The sequence below is a fragment of the Anas acuta genome, chromosome 4, assembly GCF_963932015.1.
Source record: "Anas acuta chromosome 4, bAnaAcu1.1, whole genome shotgun sequence".
In the NCBI taxonomy this organism is placed as follows: domain Eukaryota; kingdom Metazoa; phylum Chordata; class Aves; order Anseriformes; family Anatidae; genus Anas; species Anas acuta.
The window spans coordinates 60,121,088-60,143,025 of record NC_088982.1 but is presented as its reverse complement, the minus strand read 5'-3'; the positions used below and the strand labels follow the sequence as shown (position 1 = coordinate 60,143,025).

At 63.8% G+C, this 21,938-nt stretch overlaps 1 long non-coding RNA gene across 2 annotated transcripts in view; it reads left to right on the top strand.

Annotated features, from left to right (window-relative positions):
- Positions 1-20,381, top strand: part of LOC137856293 (uncharacterized) — a 41,917-nt gene extending 21,536 nt beyond the window's left edge. Inside the window, exons 1-2 of one of the 2 annotated variants that reach the window (XR_011096337.1) lie at positions 16,998-17,682; positions 18,782-20,381. This is a non-coding gene — a long non-coding RNA (uncharacterized lncRNA). Of the gene's footprint in view, positions 1-16,997; positions 17,683-18,781 lie in introns of those variants that run through there. The other variant, XR_011096336.1, reaches the window with a different exon arrangement.
- The last annotated feature ends 1,557 nt before the right edge of the window (positions 20,382-21,938 follow it).

The window sequence follows — 21,938 nt, the reverse complement described above, 5'->3', positions numbered from 1 at the left end:
CTTCCCCAGGTCGCCTTCCCCAGGTCGCCTTCCCCAGGTCGCCTTCCCCAGGTCGCCTTCCCCAGGTCGCCTTCCCCAGGTCGCCTTCCCCAGGTCGCCTTCCCCAGGTCGCCTTCCCCAGGTCGCCTTCCCCAGGTCGCCTTCCCCAGGTCGCCTTCCCCAGGTCGCCTTCCCCAGGTCGCCTTCCCCAGGTCGCCTTCCCCAGGTCGCCTTCCCCAGGTCGCCTTCCCCAGGTCGCCTTCCCCAGGTCGCCTTCCCCAGGTCGCCTTCCCCAGGTCGCCTTCCCCAGGTCGCCTTCCCCAGGTCGCCTTCCCCAGGTCGCCTTCCCCAGGTCGCCTTCCCCAGGTCGCCTTCCCCAGGTCGCCTTCCCCAGGTCGCCTTCCCCAGGTCGCCTTCCCCAGGTCGCCTTCCCCAGGTCGCCTTCCCCAGGTCGCCTTCCCCAGGTCGCCTTCCCCAGGTCGCCTTCCCCAGGTCGCCTTCCCCAGGTCGCCTTCCCCAGGTCGCCTTCCCCAGGTCGCCTTCCCCAGGTCGCCTTCCCCAGGTCGCCTTCCCCAGGTCGCCTTCCCCAGGTCGCCTTCCCCAGGTCGCCTTCCCCAGGTCGCCTTCCCCAGGTCGCCTTCCCCAGGTCGCCTTCCCCAGGTCGCCTTCCCCAGGTCGCCTTCCCCAGGTCGCCTTCCCCAGGTCGCCTTCCCCAGGTCGCCTTCCCCAGGTCGCCTTCCCCAGGTCGCCTTCCCCAGGTCGCCTTCCCCAGGTCGCCTTCCCCAGGTCGCCTTCCCCAGGTCGCCTTCCCCAGGTCGCCTTCCCCAGGTCGCCTTCCCCAGGTCGCCTTCCCCAGGTCGCCTTCCCCAGGTCGCCTTCCCCAGGTCGCCTTCCCCAGGTCGCCTTCCCCAGGTCGCCTTCCCCAGGTCGCCTTCCCCAGGTCGCCTTCCCCAGGTCGCCTTCCCCAGGTCGCCTTCCCCAGGTCGCCTTCCCCAGGTCGCCTTCCCCAGGTCGCCTTCCCCAGGTCGCCTTCCCCAGGTCGCCTTCCCCAGGTCGCCTTCCCCAGGTCGCCTTCCCCAGGTCGCCTTCCCCAGGTCGCCTTCCCCAGGTCGCCTTCCCAGGTCGCCTTCCCCAGGTCGCCTTCCCCAGGTCGCCTTCCCCAGGTCGCCTTCCCCAGGTCGCCTTCCCCAGGTCGCCTTCCCCAGGTCGCCTTCCCCAGGTCGCCTTCCCCAGGTCGCCTTCCCCAGGTCGCCTTCCCCAGGTCGCCTTCCCCAGGTCGCCTTCCCCAGGTCGCCTTCCCCAGGTCGCCTTCCCCAGGTCGCCTTCCCCAGGTCGCCTTCCCCAGGTCGCCTTCCCCAGGTCGCCTTCCCCAGGTCGCCTTCCCCAGGTCGCCTTCCCCAGGTCGCCTTCCCCAGGTCGCCTTCCCCAGGTCGCCTTCCCCAGGTCGCCTTCCCCAGGTCGCCTTCCCCAGGTCGCCTTCCCCAGGTCGCCTTCCCCAGGTCGCCTTCCCCAGGTCGCCTTCCCCAGGTCGCCTTCCCCAGGTCGCCTTCCCCAGGTCGCCTTCCCCAGGTCGCCTTCCCCAGGTCGCCTTCCCCAGGTCGCCTTCCCCAGGTCGCCTTCCCCAGGTCGCCTTCCCCAGGTCGCCTTCCCCAGGTCGCCTTCCCCAGGTCGCCTTCCCCAGGTCGCCTTCCCCAGGTCGCCTTCCCCAGGTCGCCTTCCCCAGGTCGCCTTCCCCAGGTCGCCTTCCCCAGGTCGCCTTCCCCAGGTCGCCTTCCCCAGGTCGCCTTCCCCAGGTCGCCTTCCCCAGGTCGCCTTCCCCAGGTCGCCTTCCCCAGGTCGCCTTCCCCAGGTCGCCTTCCCCAGGTCGCCTTCCCCAGGTCGCCTTCCCCAGGTCGCCTTCCCCAGGTCGCCTTCCCCAGGTCGCCTTCCCCAGGTCGCCTTCCCCAGGTCGCCTTCCCCAGGTCGCCTTCCCCAGGTCGCCTTCCCCAGGTCGCCTTCCCCAGGTCGCCTTCCCCAGGTCGCCTTCCCCAGGTCGCCTTCCCCAGGTCGCCTTCCCCAGGTCGCCTTCCCCAGGTCGCCTTCCCCAGGTCGCCTTCCCCCAGGTCGCCTTCCCCAGGTCGCCTTCCCCAGGTCGCCTTCCCCAGGTCGCCTTCCCCAGGTCGCCTTCCCCAGGTCGCCTTCCCCAGGTCGCCTTCCCCAGGTCGCCTTCCCCAGGTCGCCTTCCCCAGGTCGCCTTCCCCAGGTCGCCTTCCCCAGGTCGCCTTCCCCAGGTCGCCTTCCCCAGGTCGCCTTCCCCAGGTCGCCTTCCCCAGGTCGCCTTCCCCAGGTCGCCTTCCCCAGGTCGCCTTCCCCAGGTCGCCTTCCCCAGGTCGCCTTCCCCAGGTCGCCTTCCCCAGGTCGCCTTCCCCAGGTCGCCTTCCCCAGGTCGCCTTCCCCAGGTCGCCTTCCCCAGGTCGCCTTCCCCAGGTCGCCTTCCCCAGGTCGCCTTCCCCAGGTCGCCTTCCCCAGGTCGCCTTCCCCAGGTCGCCTTCCCCAGGTCGCCTTCCCCAGGTCGCCTTCCCCAGGTCGCCTTCCCCAGGTCGCCTTCCCCAGGTCGCCTTCCCCAGGTCGCCTTCCCCAGGTCGCCTTCCCCAGGTCGCCTTCCCCAGGTCGCCTTCCCCAGGTCGCCTTCCCCAGGTCGCCTTCCCCAGGTCGCCTTCCCCAGGTCGCCTTCCCCAGGTCGCCTTCCCCAGGTCGCCTTCCCCAGGTCGCCTTCCCCAGGTCGCCTTCCCCAGGTCGCCTTCCCCAGGTCGCCTTCCCCAGGTCGCCTTCCCCAGGTCGCCTTCCCCAGGTCGCCTTCCCCAGGTCGCCTTCCCCAGGTCGCCTTCCCCAGGTCGCCTTCCCCAGGTCGCCTTCCCCAGGTCGCCTTCCCCAGGTCGCCTTCCCCAGGTCGCCTTCCCCAGGTCGCCTTCCCCAGGTCGCCTTCCCCAGGTCGCCTTCCCCAGGTCGCCTTCCCCAGGTCGCCTTCCCCAGGTCGCCTTCCCCAGGTCGCCTTCCCCAGGTCGCCTTCCCCAGGTCGCCTTCCCCAGGTCGCCTTCCCCAGGTCGCCTTCCCCAGGTCGCCTTCCCCAGGTCGCCTTCCCCAGGTCGCCTTCCCCAGGTCGCCTTCCCCAGGTCGCCTTCCCCAGGTCGCCTTCCCCAGGTCGCCTTCCCCAGGTCGCCTTCCCCAGGTCGCCTTCCCCAGGTCGCCTTCCCCAGGTCGCCTTCCCCAGGTCGCCTTCCCCAGGTCGCCTTCCCCAGGTCGCCTTCCCCAGGTCGCCTTCCCCAGGTCGCCTTCCCCAGGTCGCCTTCCCCAGGTCGCCTTCCCCAGGTCGCCTTCCCCAGGTCGCCTTCCCCAGGTCGCCTTCCCCAGGTCGCCTTCCCCAGGTCGCCTTCCCCAGGTCGCCTTCCCCAGGTCGCCTTCCCCAGGTCGCCTTCCCCAGGTCGCCTTCCCCAGGTCGCCTTCCCCAGGTCGCCTTCCCCAGGTCGCCTTCCCCAGGTCGCCTTCCCCAGGTCGCCTTCCCCAGGTCGCCTTCCCCAGGTCGCCTTCCCCAGGTCGCCTTCCCCAGGTCGCCTTCCCCAGGTCGCCTTCCCCAGGTCGCCTTCCCCAGGTCGCCTTCCCCAGGTCGCCTTCCCCAGGTCGCCTTCCCCAGGTCGCCTTCCCCAGGTCGCCTTCCCCAGGTCGCCTTCCCCAGGTCGCCTTCCCCAGGTCGCCTTCCCCAGGTCGCCTTCCCCAGGTCGCCTTCCCCAGGTCGCCTTCCCCAGGTCGCCTTCCCCAGGTCGCCTTCCCCAGGTCGCCTTCCCCAGGTCGCCTTCCCCAGGTCGCCTTCCCCAGGTCGCCTTCCCCAGGTCGCCTTCCCCAGGTCGCCTTCCCCAGGTCGCCTTCCCCAGGTCGCCTTCCCCAGGTCGCCTTCCCCAGGTCGCCTTCCCCAGGTCGCCTTCCCCAGGTCGCCTTCCCCAGGTCGCCTTCCCCAGGTCGCCTTCCCCAGGTCGCCTTCCCCAGGTCGCCTTCCCCAGGTCGCCTTCCCCAGGTCGCCTTCCCCAGGTCGCCTTCCCCAGGTCGCCTTCCCCAGGTCGCCTTCCCCAGGTCGCCTTCCCCAGGTCGCCTTCCCCAGGTCGCCTTCCCCAGGTCGCCTTCCCCAGGTCGCCTTCCCCAGGTCGCCTTCCCCAGGTCGCCTTCCCCAGGTCGCCTTCCCCAGGTCGCCTTCCCCAGGTCGCCTTCCCCAGGTCGCCTTCCCCAGGTCGCCTTCCCCAGGTCGCCTTCCCCAGGTCGCCTTCCCCAGGTCGCCTTCCCCAGGTCGCCTTCCCCAGGTCGCCTTCCCCAGGTCGCCTTCCCCAGGTCGCCTTCCCCAGGTCGCCTTCCCCAGGTCGCCTTCCCCAGGTCGCCTTCCCCAGGTCGCCTTCCCCAGGTCGCCTTCCCCAGGTCGCCTTCCCCAGGTCGCCTTCCCCAGGTCGCCTTCCCCAGGTCGCCTTCCCCAGGTCGCCTTCCCCAGGTCGCCTTCCCCAGGTCGCCTTCCCCAGGTCGCCTTCCCCAGGTCGCCTTCCCCAGGTCGCCTTCCCCAGGTCGCCTTCCCCAGGTCGCCTTCCCCAGGTCGCCTTCCCCAGGTCGCCTTCCCCAGGTCGCCTTCCCCAGGTCGCCTTCCCCAGGTCGCCTTCCCCAGGTCGCCTTCCCCAGGTCGCCTTCCCCAGGTCGCCTTCCCCAGGTCGCCTTCCCCAGGTCGCCTTCCCCAGGTCGCCTTCCCCAGGTCGCCTTCCCCAGGTCGCCTTCCCCAGGTCGCCTTCCCCAGGTCGCCTTCCCCAGGTCGCCTTCCCCAGGTCGCCTTCCCCAGGTCGCCTTCCCCAGGTCGCCTTCCCCAGGTCGCCTTCCCCAGGTCGCCTTCCCCAGGTCGCCTTCCCCAGGTCGCCTTCCCCAGGTCGCCTTCCCCAGGTCGCCTTCCCCAGGTCGCCTTCCCCAGGTCGCCTTCCCCAGGTCGCCTTCCCCAGGTCGCCTTCCCCAGGTCGCCTTCCCCAGGTCGCCTTCCCCAGGTCGCCTTCCCCAGGTCGCCTTCCCCAGGTCGCCTTCCCCAGGTCGCCTTCCCCAGGTCGCCTTCCCCAGGTCGCCTTCCCCAGGTCGCCTTCCCCAGGTCGCCTTCCCCAGGTCGCCTTCCCCAGGTCGCCTTCCCCAGGTCGCCTTCCCCAGGTCGCCTTCCCCAGGTCGCCTTCCCCAGGTCGCCTTCCCCAGGTCGCCTTCCCCAGGTCGCCTTCCCCAGGTCGCCTTCCCCAGGTCGCCTTCCCCAGGTCGCCTTCCCCAGGTCGCCTTCCCCAGGTCGCCTTCCCCAGGTCGCCTTCCCCAGGTCGCCTTCCCCAGGTCGCCTTCCCCAGGTCGCCTTCCCCAGGTCGCCTTCCCCAGGTCGCCTTCCCCAGGTCGCCTTCCCCAGGTCGCCTTCCCCAGGTCGCCTTCCCCAGGTCGCCTTCCCCAGGTCGCCTTCCCCAGGTCGCCTTCCCCAGGTCGCCTTCCCCAGGTCGCCTTCCCCAGGTCGCCTTCCCCAGGTCGCCTTCCCCAGGTCGCCTTCCCCAGGTCGCCTTCCCCAGGTCGCCTTCCCCAGGTCGCCTTCCCCAGGTCGCCTTCCCCAGGTCGCCTTCCCCAGGTCGCCTTCCCCAGGTCGCCTTCCCCAGGTCGCCTTCCCCAGGTCGCCTTCCCCAGGTCGCCTTCCCCAGGTCGCCTTCCCCAGGTCGCCTTCCCCAGGTCGCCTTCCCCAGGTCGCCTTCCCCAGGTCGCCTTCCCCAGGTCGCCTTCCCCAGGTCGCCTTCCCCAGGTCGCCTTCCCCAGGTCGCCTTCCCCAGGTCGCCTTCCCCAGGTCGCCTTCCCCAGGTCGCCTTCCCCAGGTCGCCTTCCCCAGGTCGCCTTCCCCAGGTCGCCTTCCCCAGGTCGCCTTCCCCAGGTCGCCTTCCCCAGGTCGCCTTCCCCAGGTCGCCTTCCCCAGGTCGCCTTCCCCAGGTCGCCTTCCCCAGGTCGCCTTCCCCAGGTCGCCTTCCCCAGGTCGCCTTCCCCAGGTCGCCTTCCCCAGGTCGCCTTCCCCAGGTCGCCTTCCCCAGGTCGCCTTCCCCAGGTCGCCTTCCCCAGGTCGCCTTCCCCAGGTCGCCTTCCCCAGGTCGCCTTCCCCAGGTCGCCTTCCCCAGGTCGCCTTCCCCAGGTCGCCTTCCCCAGGTCGCCTTCCCCAGGTCGCCTTCCCCAGGTCGCCTTCCCCAGGTCGCCTTCCCCAGGTCGCCTTCCCCAGGTCGCCTTCCCCAGGTCGCCTTCCCCAGGTCGCCTTCCCCAGGTCGCCTTCCCCAGGTCGCCTTCCCCAGGTCGCCTTCCCCAGGTCGCCTTCCCCAGGTCGCCTTCCCCAGGTCGCCTTCCCCAGGTCGCCTTCCCCAGGTCGCCTTCCCCAGGTCGCCTTCCCCAGGTCGCCTTCCCCAGGTCGCCTTCCCCAGGTCGCCTTCCCCAGGTCGCCTTCCCCAGGTCGCCTTCCCCAGGTCGCCTTCCCCAGGTCGCCTTCCCCAGGTCGCCTTCCCCAGGTCGCCTTCCCCAGGTCGCCTTCCCCAGGTCGCCTTCCCCAGGTCGCCTTCCCCAGGTCGCCTTCCCCAGGTCGCCTTCCCCAGGTCGCCTTCCCCAGGTCGCCTTCCCCAGGTCGCCTTCCCCAGGTCGCCTTCCCCAGGTCGCCTTCCCCAGGTCGCCTTCCCCAGGTCGCCTTCCCCAGGTCGCCTTCCCCAGGTCGCCTTCCCCAGGTCGCCTTCCCCAGGTCGCCTTCCCCAGGTCGCCTTCCCCAGGTCGCCTTCCCCAGGTCGCCTTCCCCAGGTCGCCTTCCCCAGGTCGCCTTCCCCAGGTCGCCTTCCCCAGGTCGCCTTCCCCAGGTCGCCTTCCCCAGGTCGCCTTCCCCAGGTCGCCTTCCCCAGGTCGCCTTCCCCAGGTCGCCTTCCCCAGGTCGCCTTCCCCAGGTCGCCTTCCCCAGGTCGCCTTCCCCAGGTCGCCTTCCCCAGGTCGCCTTCCCCAGGTCGCCTTCCCCAGGTCGCCTTCCCCAGGTCGCCTTCCCCAGGTCGCCTTCCCCAGGTCGCCTTCCCCAGGTCGCCTTCCCCAGGTCGCCTTCCCCAGGTCGCCTTCCCCAGGTCGCCTTCCCCAGGTCGCCTTCCCCAGGTCGCCTTCCCCAGGTCGCCTTCCCCAGGTCGCCTTCCCCAGGTCGCCTTCCCCAGGTCGCCTTCCCCAGGTCGCCTTCCCCAGGTCGCCTTCCCCAGGTCGCCTTCCCCAGGTCGCCTTCCCCAGGTCGCCTTCCCCAGGTCGCCTTCCCCAGGTCGCCTTCCCCAGGTCGCCTTCCCCAGGTCGCCTTCCCCAGGTCGCCTTCCCCAGGTCGCCTTCCCCAGGTCGCCTTCCCCAGGTCGCCTTCCCCAGGTCGCCTTCCCCAGGTCGCCTTCCCCAGGTCGCCTTCCCCAGGTCGCCTTCCCCAGGTCGCCTTCCCCAGGTCGCCTTCCCCAGGTCGCCTTCCCCAGGTCGCCTTCCCCAGGTCGCCTTCCCCAGGTCGCCTTCCCCAGGTCGCCTTCCCCAGGTCGCCTTCCCCAGGTCGCCTTCCCCAGGTCGCCTTCCCCAGGTCGCCTTCCCCAGGTCGCCTTCCCCAGGTCGCCTTCCCCAGGTCGCCTTCCCCAGGTCGCCTTCCCCAGGTCGCCTTCCCCAGGTCGCCTTCCCCAGGTCGCCTTCCCCAGGTCGCCTTCCCCAGGTCGCCTTCCCCAGGTCGCCTTCCCCAGGTCGCCTTCCCCAGGTCGCCTTCCCCAGGTCGCCTTCCCCAGGTCGCCTTCCCCAGGTCGCCTTCCCCAGGTCGCCTTCCCCAGGTCGCCTTCCCCAGGTCGCCTTCCCCAGGTCGCCTTCCCCAGGTCGCCTTCCCCAGGTCGCCTTCCCCAGGTCGCCTTCCCCAGGTCGCCTTCCCCAGGTCGCCTTCCCCAGGTCGCCTTCCCCAGGTCGCCTTCCCCAGGTCGCCTTCCCCAGGTCGCCTTCCCCAGGTCGCCTTCCCCAGGTCGCCTTCCCCAGGTCGCCTTCCCCAGGTCGCCTTCCCCAGGTCGCCTTCCCCAGGTCGCCTTCCCCAGGTCGCCTTCCCCAGGTCGCCTTCCCCAGGTCGCCTTCCCCAGGTCGCCTTCCCCAGGTCGCCTTCCCCAGGTCGCCTTCCCCAGGTCGCCTTCCCCAGGTCGCCTTCCCCAGGTCGCCTTCCCCAGGTCGCCTTCCCCAGGTCGCCTTCCCCAGGTCGCCTTCCCCAGGTCGCCTTCCCCAGGTCGCCTTCCCCAGGTCGCCTTCCCCAGGTCGCCTTCCCCAGGTCGCCTTCCCCAGGTCGCCTTCCCCAGGTCGCCTTCCCCAGGTCGCCTTCCCCAGGTCGCCTTCCCCAGGTCGCCTTCCCCAGGTCGCCTTCCCCAGGTCGCCTTCCCCAGGTCGCCTTCCCCAGGTCGCCTTCCCCAGGTCGCCTTCCCCAGGTCGCCTTCCCCAGGTCGCCTTCCCCAGGTCGCCTTCCCCAGGTCGCCTTCCCCAGGTCGCCTTCCCCAGGTCGCCTTCCCCAGGTCGCCTTCCCCAGGTCGCCTTCCCCAGGTCGCCTTCCCCAGGTCGCCTTCCCCAGGTCGCCTTCCCCAGGTCGCCTTCCCCAGGTCGCCTTCCCCAGGTCGCCTTCCCCAGGTCGCCTTCCCCAGGTCGCCTTCCCCAGGTCGCCTTCCCCAGGTCGCCTTCCCCAGGTCGCCTTCCCCAGGTCGCCTTCCCCAGGTCGCCTTCCCCAGGTCGCCTTCCCCAGGTCGCCTTCCCCAGGTCGCCTTCCCCAGGTCGCCTTCCCCAGGTCGCCTTCCCAGGTCGCCTTCCCCAGGTCGCCTTCCCCAGGTCGCCTTCCCCAGGTCGCCTTCCCCAGGTCGCCTTCCCCAGGTCGCCTTCCCCAGGTCGCCTTCCCCAGGTCGCCTTCCCCAGGTCGCCTTCCCCAGGTCGCCTTCCCCAGGTCGCCTTCCCCAGGTCGCCTTCCCCAGGTCGCCTTCCCCAGGTCGCCTTCCCCAGGTCGCCTTCCCCAGGTCGCCTTCCCCAGGTCGCCTTCCCCAGGTCGCCTTCCCCAGGTCGCCTTCCCCAGGTCGCCTTCCCCAGGTCGCCTTCCCCAGGTCGCCTTCCCCAGGTCGCCTTCCCCAGGTCGCCTTCCCCAGGTCGCCTTCCCCAGGTCGCCTTCCCCAGGTCGCCTTCCCCAGGTCGCCTTCCCCAGGTCGCCTTCCCCAGGTCGCCTTCCCCAGGTCGCCTTCCCCAGGTCGCCTTCCCCAGGTCGCCTTCCCCAGGTCGCCTTCCCCAGGTCGCCTTCCCCAGGTCGCCTTCCCCAGGTCGCCTTCCCCAGGTCGCCTTCCCCAGGTCGCCTTCCCCAGGTCGCCTTCCCCAGGTCGCCTTCCCCAGGTCGCCTTCCCCAGGTCGCCTTCCCCAGGTCGCCTTCCCCAGGTCGCCTTCCCCAGGTCGCCTTCCCCAGGTCGCCTTCCCCAGGTCGCCTTCCCCAGGTCGCCTTCCCCAGGTCGCCTTCCCCAGGTCGCCTTCCCCAGGTCGCCTTCCCCAGGTCGCCTTCCCCAGGTCGCCTTCCCCAGGTCGCCTTCCCCAGGTCGCCTTCCCCAGGTCGCCTTCCCCAGGTCGCCTTCCCCAGGTCGCCTTCCCCAGGTCGCCTTCCCCAGGTCGCCTTCCCCAGGTCGCCTTCCCCAGGTCGCCTTCCCCAGGTCGCCTTCCCCAGGTCGCCTTCCCCAGGTCGCCTTCCCCAGGTCGCCTTCCCCAGGTCGCCTTCCCCAGGTCGCCTTCCCCAGGTCGCCTTCCCCAGGTCGCCTTCCCCAGGTCGCCTTCCCCAGGTCGCCTTCCCCAGGTCGCCTTCCCCAGGTCGCCTTCCCCAGGTCGCCTTCCCCAGGTCGCCTTCCCCAGGTCGCCTTCCCCAGGTCGCCTTCCCCAGGTCGCCTTCCCCAGGTCGCCTTCCCCAGGTCGCCTTCCCCAGGTCGCCTTCCCCAGGTCGCCTTCCCCAGGTCGCCTTCCCCAGGTCGCCTTCCCCAGGTCGCCTTCCCCAGGTCGCCTTCCCCAGGTCGCCTTCCCCAGGTCGCCTTCCCCAGGTCGCCTTCCCCAGGTCGCCTTCCCCAGGTCGCCTTCCCCAGGTCGCCTTCCCCAGGTCGCCTTCCCCAGGTCGCCTTCCCCAGGTCGCCTTCCCCAGGTCGCCTTCCCCAGGTCGCCTTCCCCAGGTCGCCTTCCCCAGGTCGCCTTCCCCAGGTCGCCTTCCCCAGGTCGCCTTCCCCAGGTCGCCTTCCCCAGGTCGCCTTCCCCAGGTCGCCTTCCCCAGGTCGCCTTCCCCAGGTCGCCTTCCCCAGGTCGCCTTCCCCAGGTCGCCTTCCCCAGGTCGCCTTCCCCAGGTCGCCTTCCCCAGGTCGCCTTCCCCAGGTCGCCTTCCCCAGGTCGCCTTCCCCAGGTCGCCTTCCCCAGGTCGCCTTCCCCAGGTCGCCTTCCCCAGGTCGCCTTCCCCAGGTCGCCTTCCCCAGGTCGCCTTCCCCAGGTCGCCTTCCCCAGGTCGCCTTCCCCAGGTCGCCTTCCCCAGGTCGCCTTCCCCAGGTCGCCTTCCCCAGGTCGCCTTCCCCAGGTCGCCTTCCCCAGGTCGCCTTCCCCAGGTCGCCTTCCCCAGGTCGCCTTCCCCAGGTCGCCTTCCCCAGGTCGCCTTCCCCAGGTCGCCTTCCCCAGGTCGCCTTCCCCAGGTCGCCTTCCCCAGGTCGCCTTCCCCAGGTCGCCTTCCCCAGGTCGCCTTCCCCAGGTCGCCTTCCCCAGGTCGCCTTCCCCAGGTCGCCTTCCCCAGGTCGCCTTCCCCAGGTCGCCTTCCCCAGGTCGCCTTCCCCAGGTCGCCTTCCCCAGGTCGCCTTCCCCAGGTCGCCTTCCCCAGGTCGCCTTCCCCAGGTCGCCTTCCCCAGGTCGCCTTCCCCAGGTCGCCTTCCCCAGGTCGCCTTCCCCAGGTCGCCTTCCCCAGGTCGCCTTCCCCAGGTCGCCTTCCCCAGGTCGCCTTCCCCAGGTCGCCTTCCCCAGGTCGCCTTCCCCAGGTCGCCTTCCCCAGGTCGCCTTCCCCAGGTCGCCTTCCCCAGGTCGCCTTCCCCAGGTCGCCTTCCCCAGGTCGCCTTCCCCAGGTCGCCTTCCCCAGGTCGCCTTCCCCAGGTCGCCTTCCCCAGGTCGCCTTCCCCAGGTCGCCTTCCCCAGGTCGCCTTCCCCAGGTCGCCTTCCCCAGGTCGCCTTCCCCAGGTCGCCTTCCCCAGGTCGCCTTCCCCAGGTCGCCTTCCCCAGGTCGCCTTCCCCAGGTCGCCTTCCCCAGGTCGCCTTCCCCAGGTCGCCTTCCCCAGGTCGCCTTCCCCAGGTCGCCTTCCCCAGGTCGCCTTCCCCAGGTCGCCTTCCCCAGGTCGCCTTCCCCAGGTCGCCTTCCCCAGGTCGCCTTCCCCAGGTCGCCTTCCCCAGGTCGCCTTCCCCAGGTCGCCTTCCCCAGGTCGCCTTCCCCAGGTCGCCTTCCCCAGGTCGCCTTCCCCAGGTCGCCTTCCCCAGGTCGCCTTCCCCAGGTCGCCTTCCCCAGGTCGCCTTCCCCAGGTCGCCTTCCCCAGGTCGCCTTCCCCAGGTCGCCTTCCCCAGGTCGCCTTCCCCAGGTCGCCTTCCCCAGGTCGCCTTCCCCAGGTCGCCTTCCCCAGGTCGCCTTCCCCAGGTCGCCTTCCCCAGGTCGCCTTCCCCAGGTCGCCTTCCCCAGGTCGCCTTCCCCAGGTCGCCTTCCCCAGGTCGCCTTCCCCAGGTCGCCTTCCCCAGGTCGCCTTCCCCAGGTCGCCTTCCCCAGGTCGCCTTCCCCAGGTCGCCTTCCCCAGGTCGCCTTCCCCAGGTCGCCTTCCCCAGGTCGCCTTCCCCAGGTCGCCTTCCCCAGGTCGCCTTCCCCAGGTCGCCTTCCCCAGGTCGCCTTCCCCAGGTCGCCTTCCCCAGGTCGCCTTCCCCAGGTCGCCTTCCCCAGGTCGCCTTCCCCAGGTCGCCTTCCCCAGGTCGCCTTCCCCAGGTCGCCTTCCCCAGGTCGCCTTCCCCAGGTCGCCTTCCCCAGGTCGCCTTCCCCAGGTCGCCTTCCCCAGGTCGCCTTCCCCAGGTCGCCTTCCCCAGGTCGCCTTCCCCAGGTCGCCTTCCCCAGGTCGCCTTCCCCAGGTCGCCTTCCCCAGGTCGCCTTCCCCAGGTCGCCTTCCCCAGGTCGCCTTCCCCAGGTCGCCTTCCCCAGGTCGCCTTCCCCAGGTCGCCTTCCCCAGGTCGCCTTCCCCAGGTCGCCTTCCCCAGGTCGCCTTCCCCAGGTCGCCTTCCCCAGGTCGCCTTCCCCAGGTCGCCTTCCCCAGGTCGCCTTCCCCAGGTCGCCTTCCCCAGGTCGCCTTCCCCAGGTCGCCTTCCCCAGGTCGCCTTCCCCAGGTCGCCTTCCCCAGGTCGCCTTCCCCAGGTCGCCTTCCCCAGGTCGCCTTCCCCAGGTCGCCTTCCCCAGGTCGCCTTCCCCAGGTCGCCTTCCCCAGGTCGCCTTCCCCAGGTCGCCTTCCCCAGGTCGCCTTCCCCAGGTCGCCTTCCCCAGGTCGCCTTCCCCAGGTCGCCTTCCCCAGGTCGCCTTCCCCAGGTCGCCTTCCCCAGGTCGCCTTCCCCAGGTCGCCTTCCCCAGGTCGCCTTCCCCAGGTCGCCTTCCCCAGGTCGCCTTCCCCAGGTCGCCTTCCCCAGGTCGCCTTCCCCAGGTCGCCTTCCCCAGGTCGCCTTCCCCAGGTCGCCTTCCCCAGGTCGCCTTCCCCAGGTCGCCTTCCCCAGGTCGCCTTCCCCAGGTCGCCTTCCCCAGGTCGCCTTCCCCAGGTCGCCTTCCCCAGGTCGCCTTCCCCAGGTCGCCTTCCCCAGGTCGCCTTCCCCAGGTCGCCTTCCCCAGGTCGCCTTCCCCAGGTCGCCTTCCCCAGGTCGCCTTCCCCAGGTCGCCTTCCCCAGGTCGCCTTCCCCAGGTCGCCTTCCCCAGGTCGCCTTCCCCAGGTCGCCTTCCCCAGGTCGCCTTCCCCAGGTCGCCTTCCCCAGGTCGCCTTCCCCAGGTCGCCTTCCCCAGGTCGCCTTCCCCAGGTCGCCTTCCCCAGGTCGCCTTCCCCAGGTCGCCTTCCCCAGGTCGCCTTCCCCAGGTCGCCTTCCCCAGGTCGCCTTCCCCAGGTCGCCTTCCCCAGGTCGCCTTCCCCAGGTCGCCTTCCCCAGGTCGCCTTCCCCAGGTCGCCTTCCCCAGGTCGCCTTCCCCAGGTCGCCTTCCCCAGGTCGCCTTCCCCAGGTCGCCTTCCCCAGGTCGCCTTCCCCAGGTCGCCTTCCCCAGGTCGCCTTCCCCAGGTCGCCTTCCCCAGGTCGCCTTCCCCAGGTCGCCTTCCCCAGGTCGCCTTCCCCAGGTCGCCTTCCCCAGGTCGCCTTCCCCAGGTCGCCTTCCCCAGGTCGCCTTCCCCAGGTCGCCTTCCCCAGGTCGCCTTCCCCAGGTCGCCTTCCCCAGGTCGCCTTCCCCAGGTCGCCTTCCCCAGGTCGCCTTCCCCAGGTCGCCTTCCCCAGGTCGCCTTCCCCAGGTCGCCTTCCCCAGGTCGCCTTCCCCAGGTCGCCTTCCCCAGGTCGCCTTCCCCAGGTCGCCTTCCCCAGGTCGCCTTCCCCAGGTCGCCTTCCCCAGGTCGCCTTCCCCAGGTCGCCTTCCCCAGGTCGCCTTCCCCAGGTCGCCTTCCCCAGGTCGCCTTCCCCAGGTCGCCTTCCCCAGGTCGCCTTCCCCAGGTCGCCTTCCCCAGGTCGCCTTCCCCAGGTCGCCTTCCCCAGGTCGCCTTCCCCAGGTCGCCTTCCCCAGGTCGCCTTCCCCAGGTCGCCTTCCCCAGGTCGCCTTCCCCAGGTCGCCTTCCCCAGGTCGCCTTCCCCAGGTCGCCTTCCCCAGGTCGCCTTCCCCAGGTCGCCTTCCCCAGGTCGCCTTCCCCAGGTCGCCTTCCCCAGGTCGCCTTCCCCAGGTCGCCTTCCCCAGGTCGCCTTCCCCAGGTCGCCTTCCCCAGGTCGCCTTCCCCAGGTCGCCTTCCCCAGGTCGCCTTCCCCAGGTCGCCTTCCCCAGGTCGCCTTCCCCAGGTCGCCTTCCCCAGGTCGCCTTCCCCAGGTCGCCTTCCCCAGGTCGCCTTCCCCAGGTCGCCTTCCCCAGGTCGCCTTCCCCAGGTCGCCTTCCCCAGGTCGCCTTCCCCAGGTCGCCTTCCCCAGGTCGCCTTCCCCAGGTCGCCTTCCCCAGGTCGCCTTCCCCAGGTCGCCTTCCCCAGGTCGCCTTCCCCAGGTCGCCTTCCCCAGGTCGCCTTCCCCAGGTCGCCTTCCCCAGGTCGCCTTCCCCAGGTCGCCTTCCCCAGGTCGCCTTCCCCAGGTCGCCTTCCCCAGGTCGCCTTCCCCAGGTCGCCTTCCCCAGGTCGCCTTCCCCAGGTCGCCTTCCCCAGGTCGCCTTCCCCAGGTCGCCTTCCCCAGGTCGCCTTCCCCAGGTCGCCTTCCCCAGGTCGCCTTCCCCAGGTCGCCTTCCCCAGGTCGCCTTCCCCAGGTCGCCTTCCCCAGGTCGCCTTCCCCAGGTCGCCTTCCCCAGGTCGCCTTCCCCAGGTCGCCTTCCCCAGGTCGCCTTCCCCAGGTCGCCTTCCCCAGGTCGCCTTCCCCAGGTCGCCTTCCCCAGGTCGCCTTCCCCAGGTCGCCTTCCCCAGGTCGCCTTCCCCAGGTCGCCTTCCCCAGGTCGCCTTCCCCAGGTCGCCTTCCCCAGGTCGCCTTCCCCAGGTCGCCTTCCCCAGGTCGCCTTCCCCAGGTCGCCTTCCCCAGGTCGCCTTCCCCAGGTCGCCTTCCCCAGGTCGCCTTCCCCAGGTCGCCTTCCCCAGGTCGCCTTCCCCAGGTCGCCTTCCCCAGGTCGCCTTCCCCAGGTCGCCTTCCCCAGGTCGCCTTCCCCAGGTCGCCTTCCCCAGGTCGCCTTCCCCAGGTCGCCTTCCCCAGGTCGCCTTCCCCAGGTCGCCTTCCCCAGGTCGCCTTCCCCAGGTCGCCTTCCCCAGGTCGCCTTCCCCAGGTCGCCTTCCCCAGGTCGCCTTCCCCAGGTCGCCTTCCCCAGGTCGCCTTCCCCAGGTCGCCTTCCCCAGGTCGCCTTCCCCAGGTCGCCTTCCCCAGGTCGCCTTCCCCAGGTCGCCTTCCCCAGGTCGCCTTCCCCAGGTCGCCTTCCCCAGGTCGCCTTCCCCAGGTCGCCTTCCCCAGGTCGCCTTCCCCAGGTCGCCTTCCCCAGGTCGCCTTCCCCAGGTCGCCTTCCCCAGGTCGCCTTCCCCAGGTCGCCTTCCCCAGGTCGCCTTCCCCAGGTCGCCTTCCCCAGGTCGCCTTCCCCAGGTCGCCTTCCCCAGGTCGCCTTCCCCAGGTCGCCTTCCCCAGGTCGCCTTCCCCAGGTCGCCTTCCCCAGGTCGCCTTCCCCAGGTCGCCTTCCCCAGGTCGCCTTCCCCAGGTCGCCTTCCCCAGGTCGCCTTCCCCAGGTCGCCTTCCCCAGGTCGCCTTCCCCAGGTCGCCTTCCCCAGGTCGCCTTCCCCAGGTCGCCTTCCCCAGGTCGCCTTCCCCAGGTCGCCTTCCCCAGGTCGCCTTCCCCAGGTCGCCTTCCCCAGGTCGCCTTCCCCAGGTCGCCTTCCCCAGGTCGCCTTCCCCAGGTCGCCTTCCCCAGGTCGCCTTCCCCAGGTCGCCTTCCCCAGGTCGCCTTCCCCAGGTCGCCTTCCCCAGGTCGCCTTCCCCAGGTCGCCTTCCCCAGGTCGCCTTCCCCAGGTCGCCTTCCCCAGGTCGCCTTCCCCAGGTCGCCTTCCCCAGGTCGCCTTCCCCAGGTCGCCTTCCCCAGGTCGCCTTCCCCAGGTCGCCTTCCCCAGGTCGCCTTCCCCAGGTCGCCTTCCCCAGGTCGCCTTCCCCAGGTCGCCTTCCCCAGGTCGCCTTCCCCAGGTCGCCTTCCCCAGGTCGCCTTCCCCAGGTCGCCTTCCCCAGGTCGCCTTCCCCAGGTCGCCTTCCCCAGGTCGCCTTCCCCAGGTCGCCTTCCCCAGGTCGCCTTCCCCAGGTCGCCTTCCCCAGGTCGCCTTCCCCAGGTCGCCTTCCCCAGGTCGCCTTCCCCAGGTCGCCTTCCCCAGGTCGCCTTCCCCAGGTCGCCTTCCCCAGGTCGCCTTCCCCAGGTCGCCTTCCCCAGGTCGCCTTCCCCAGGTCGCCTTCCCCAGGTCGCCTTCCCCAGGTCGCCTTCCCCAGGTCGCCTTCCCCAGGTCGCCTTCCCCAGGTCGCCTTCCCCAGGTCGCCTTCCCCAGGTCGCCTTCCCCAGGTCGCCTTCCCCAGGTCGCCTTCCCCAGGTCGCCTTCCCCAGGTCGCCTTCCCCAGGTCGCCTTCCCCAGGTCGCCTTCCCCAGGTCGCCTTCCCCAGGTCGCCTTCCCCAGGTCGCCTTCCCCAGGTCGCCTTCCCCAGGTCGCCTTCCCCAGGTCGCCTTCCCCAGGTCGCCTTCCCCAGGTCGCCTTCCCCAGGTCGCCTTCCCCAGGTCGCCTTCCCCAGGTCGCCTTCCCCAGGTCGCCTTCCCCAGGTCGCCTTCCCCAGGTCGCCTTCCCCAGGTCGCCTTCCCCAGGTCGCCTTCCCCAGGTCGCCTTCCCCAGGTCGCCTTCCCCAGGTCGCCTTCCCCAGGTCGCCTTCCCCAGGTCGCCTTCCCCAGGTCGCCTTCCCCAGGTCGCCTTCCCCAGGTCGCCTTCCCCAGGTCGCCTTCCCCAGGTCGCCTTCCCCAGGTCGCCTTCCCCAGGTCGCCTTCCCCAGGTCGCCTTCCCCAGGTCGCCTTCCCCAGGTCGCCTTCCCCAGGTCGCCTTCCCCAGGTCGCCTTCCCCAGGTCGCCTTCCCCAGGTCGCCTTCCCCAGGTCGCCTTCCCCAGGTCGCCTTCCCCAGGTCGCCGAAAAAAAAGCGCCATTGTGCTCCATCCTTTTTTGCCCTGATGTCTCATTTGTGGTGGTTTGCACAGGGGTTTTGTGTTCTCGTAGGAATACGCTGAGGTAGTTTTTTGGCAATGCGATGCAGTTTGGGAAGTTGTCTTGTCCTCTCATGTGTATGCAACCTCCTCCCTTCATCTAGAGGAGACATCATGACGCTTGAATCTATGAATCTCTTATGTAGAATATGTCTATTTATTTTAACAGGCTCTGTACTAATTTCCCTCACAGAATGGCTAGCAGAAATACGTCCCTTGTGCACCTTTTTTTAGTTAATTCATTAGGTCAACTCTAACCACTAAGCCTGTGGTCAGGTTATTTCTATTAGTGATAAGGAGCAATTGATCCTAAAATATTGAAGCCAGGTGGAAGAGCCTATTCCACAAGGTCTCTTGGCTCCAGCCTTGTGAAGTGAAATCTGCCAGGTGTGGGTAATTTGACCTTTACTATATAGGAAACATGAGGACTTATGGGAAGAGTTTCCTTCCCAGGGGGAGTTTGAGTCTCAGGTTACCTAGGGTGCTTTTTCTCCTGTCCTGGTGAAATGAACTCAGTGTTCCCCAGTAGGCTGCTTTTTCTTCATGTTTTCTACCATCTCTGAAATAGTTTTAGAGACTATCAGCTAGTTACGTTGGTGGTGCCTTCTCAGTACAGGAAAATCCTGGTGGTGCTACTTCCCTGCAAAGTAGTTTGGCAGTGACTCAAGTTCAGAAGCTGGCAGGTAAGTGTTCCTGGGTCTTACAGTTGCTTTGTGTTGGGGAGTTTGAGTACTTCCTTCACCTTGTCTGTTTTCAGTGAAGATACTTACGTGTATTCTGAGCTTCCTTCCCAGCCCTTAAAATAAAACAATAAAAAATAACCTCAGAAGCTCAAGTACATGCAGGTAAGGCTGACTTTGAACATTGGTTACATGACTACATTGCTGTTGTGGTTTCCCCTGGCCAGCAGCTAACACCACAGCCATTCGCTCGCCCTGCCCTCTCCTTCTCTGGGATGGCGAAGAGAAATAGTAAAAAGAAGCCTGTGGGTCGAGGCAGAGACAATTTAATAAGTGATGCACAATGCAATTGCCAACCACCTATTAGTCTGGAACAAGAATTGTCATAGTCCAAAAGCTTTAAATTGGTTAAATCCCTGAAAGTTAATTAGTGTAAACTCAGGTTGCATCACTGAACTTGAAGCAGTAGGATAGACTTGCACCATTGCAGAGCCTCAGTCACGGATTAAATTGCCATTGCCTTTAACTCTGCATGTATACAAAAATGAAAGAGAAAAGCACACCTTTCTACTTTGTCAGCTAATGGCAGACCTACAGAAAAAAGAAGTTGTTATTTAAAAAGTTATGTTGTTTTAAGGCATTTCACCAAATCTGTAATATTTGGTAGTAAGCAGACAACAAATGAAAGGGAAGAGGAAGCAGTAGAAAGTACATGTACTTGCATGGCCTTAATTTACGTGACAATTGACAACAATGACAATCTACAATGATTTACAAGTCCCTTCCACCATTCACCCTTGGGACTCTGGGGACCAGATATTCTCCCCCTCTCCCTGCCACACATAACTCTCCTACCTCTCAACACATCTGTGCATGACATGCTTTCGAATTTCTTTAACCTTTGACAAAACCTCAAGTGCATTCTGGAGACATACCAAGAAGAATGTGCTCATCTGAACATCCCAATAGTCGAAGCTCTGGAAGGCTACCATAACTCGCCTGAAGGAGAAGAAAGGGAGAATGAACAAGGGAGAAAACACATCTTCCCCTGACCCTACCTCAGAAACTATTAACAATGACGCCTTTCACACTTTTTCTTCAGGGAGCCTGTCTATGAAGGGACCAGGACTGGCTCCCCCAGGTTGTCTGGCTCCCCCCTGGTAGAGTCCATCTCCTTGTCTACGTACAGAAAGGTAATAATTACCTTTATATATATATATTTTTATAATTTATATATTTATATATATAATTACCTTTATATATATACCTATGTATATTTGTATATATATCACTATATATATAGTAAAAATTGCTATTATTTATAGTAATTTTCACAACATGATCATTTGTACATAAAACCAAGTAAAATGCTATTAAAAACAGTATAGAAAAAAGATGTTCAGTAGGTGCTTACATCTCTATTGTCATGAAATTAAGCAAACTGAGGTCCTTTATATATTTTTTTTCCCTATTAAGAGTAAATCAAAACATGGAAGCTGTATATGTAGTTGACACAAGTGAAGACAAAAGATTGGTGTACTACTTCAAGCTAATGTTGCATAACATTTTTTTACAGTAAGTTACTAACAAAAGACACTTCAAACTTCAACTATCCATAAGTATTTTTAACAAATATTTACATACACATTGCCTGAACAGCACTGACTTACCCTTTTGAAAAAATAGTGTATTTAAGCTATATATGACACAGCAATGCACCACATACTATCTCTTTGAAATCAACAATATTGAATAGGGAATAAACCTGCGCAGTTTGGCATGCTGCATGTATTTCATAGGCAGTCTTAAATTAAGATAATCTCAAGCCATCTACTGTGCATCTAAGGCAACAGACTTTGTTATTTCACATTTACACACATTTGTTGTAGTTGTTTATCTCCCACTGGAGTCCTATCTTCCTGCTATGCATTATCACCCTAACATAGCTCTTTTTTATTTTATTTTATTTTATTTTATTTTATTTTATTTTTTATTTTTTCAGCTATCTTCTGTGAGATGAGTCTGCAAAACATCCAGATAAGCATGTCCTTTTTTTTTTCCTCTCTATAAACACCAATACTTACAGAACAGTTTTGTTGTTGTTGTTGTTGTTTTTTATTTCTTATTACAAAAAAACCCAAAAAACCAAAAAACTGTTCTGTGGACTTCTCAGGTTCAGAACAATTCTAGAGTTTAGACTATGTAGGCTGGATGATTTAAATCCCTTCATGATCTTATTCACAAGCAAAGGTGCATGATTTTCTGTGAAGGCTTTTCTGTTTTTTCTTGCTAGGCTAACTTTTTCCTTTAAAAGTTTAGACATTGAAGAAAAGTCAAAATACAGTACTTGTTAGCATATGAAAAGCCTGGTGTATACTAACTATATGTATATGCACATGTGTTCTGAAGCTGCATAGGTATGAATAGACTAAGAAGTATCATTAAATGTTGTACATGCACAAGATGACATCTGAAACTAGCTCTGAATCTACAAAAGCTCCTTTTTTCCTGCACCGAGGAAGTAAACTTATTCCTCTCTTCAACAAGAAGTTAAAGATTACTTAGTTAATGAAAAAGCACTTAACTGCATAATTTCTCTTTCAGATTACCATTATTAATAGAGGATGGACTTAAGTTCTGCAAGGTGGGGAAAAATTGTAGCAGTGTTCTGATAACCCAGCATATGACATACAACGATACAACCCCCCCCCCCCCCAAAAAAAAAAAAAAACACAACACAAATAACACTTTTTCATATATAGAATAGCGATCTAGCTTTATGACAACAAAAACTTTGCAAAATCAAAGTCAGATCAACACCCTTCTCTGTATAATTCATGTTCACTGCTGTAGAGGTAAGCCAAGGACCTTCCTGAGCAGGAAGGGACTATGCTGTGGGCATTGGATGCTCCCAGTGAAGATCTGAATTAAATGATTTGTTGACCAGACTAAACAGAAATGGAGGAATGAAAGTGAAGAGAACCTGTTCCCCATGCAGAGAAACGACAGTAAACTTGCTTAATTTTTATTAATTGTAATATCTCAGGAGTACAGTTCTGCCTGAATAAAATAATTGGAAACTCTTTTCACTATATGTATCCAAGTACCTTATTCCCTCACATATATTATAGCCTTCAGAAGAAACAGAACAAGGCTACTTACCTACTTCACAGGTAAAATTTAGAAGCCAGAGATTTTTTTTTTTTACCATAATTTCATAACCAGGCAACAGTATTTGACTTCAGTTGTCGTGGGCCTACCAGATGTTACATGCTCCCTTCTTTTGTATGAGCTGTGGCAGACATAAAAACATATAACATCACTAAAGGAAAGCAGGCAGTATCACGTTTGGTTCAAATCATATTTACTGTTTGACATCAGTCCAATGTGAAAGTAACACCTGCTCTAAACAGTGCTTAAGGACATGTAAGAATGTTGCTTATGTATGAACTAGAGGCAAAAAGCTGTCATGCAGTAAGAATTTAGTTATATAGAAACACCTCAAAAAGGTATCTATTTGCATACATAGCAAATGTATTGCTGTCCAAAACTGTAAGCCTTAGTCCAGAGCTACTGGCTTCTATGGAGCTGAGTGGAAAAGGGTGGAGGACAGAAGAATGTTACGTGGGACCTGATAACCTCAGCAGACAACACTCACTTGTTTCGAAGGCCAAGAACTTCTGGTTACTTGTTTCTTGTTTGCACCCACCATCAGTCTGAGTACTGGTTTATCAGGCAGTGCTATCCACCCTCTGTGTTGACAGATGAACAGCTGAGAAGGAGGAAAAGCTGGAGAAGGGCCAGGGGCTGTGCCCTGATAGAGTACAGCTGGCAACACAGAATCAAAACAGGTAAATTAATGAGCCCGCAGAGACAGTCATGGAGTATCCTTATTAAAGAGACCACCTCAGTTTGAAGGTGGGGGGCAAAGAAACCTCAGCCAGTATTCTACAGGTATTGCCTAGTGAATGCTTCACCACACAAACCCTCAATGCATCTGCAAGCATTATAAAAAAAATAAAAATAAAAATACTCTATTGGTATTTGGCCAATATTGAATAGTTGAAGGTATAACATTTTTCCTTTATTTCTACGAAGGTATACACTCTCAGCATCAGAATTCATTTATGGGAGGATGGACACTAAGATTGTCATATAGAAAATATGTAGAAGGTAGAACGGTGTGGGAAAAGTCAACAATCAAATATTACCTCTGCTGCACATCCATATGTGGATCCATATCCTTTTGTACCCATGTA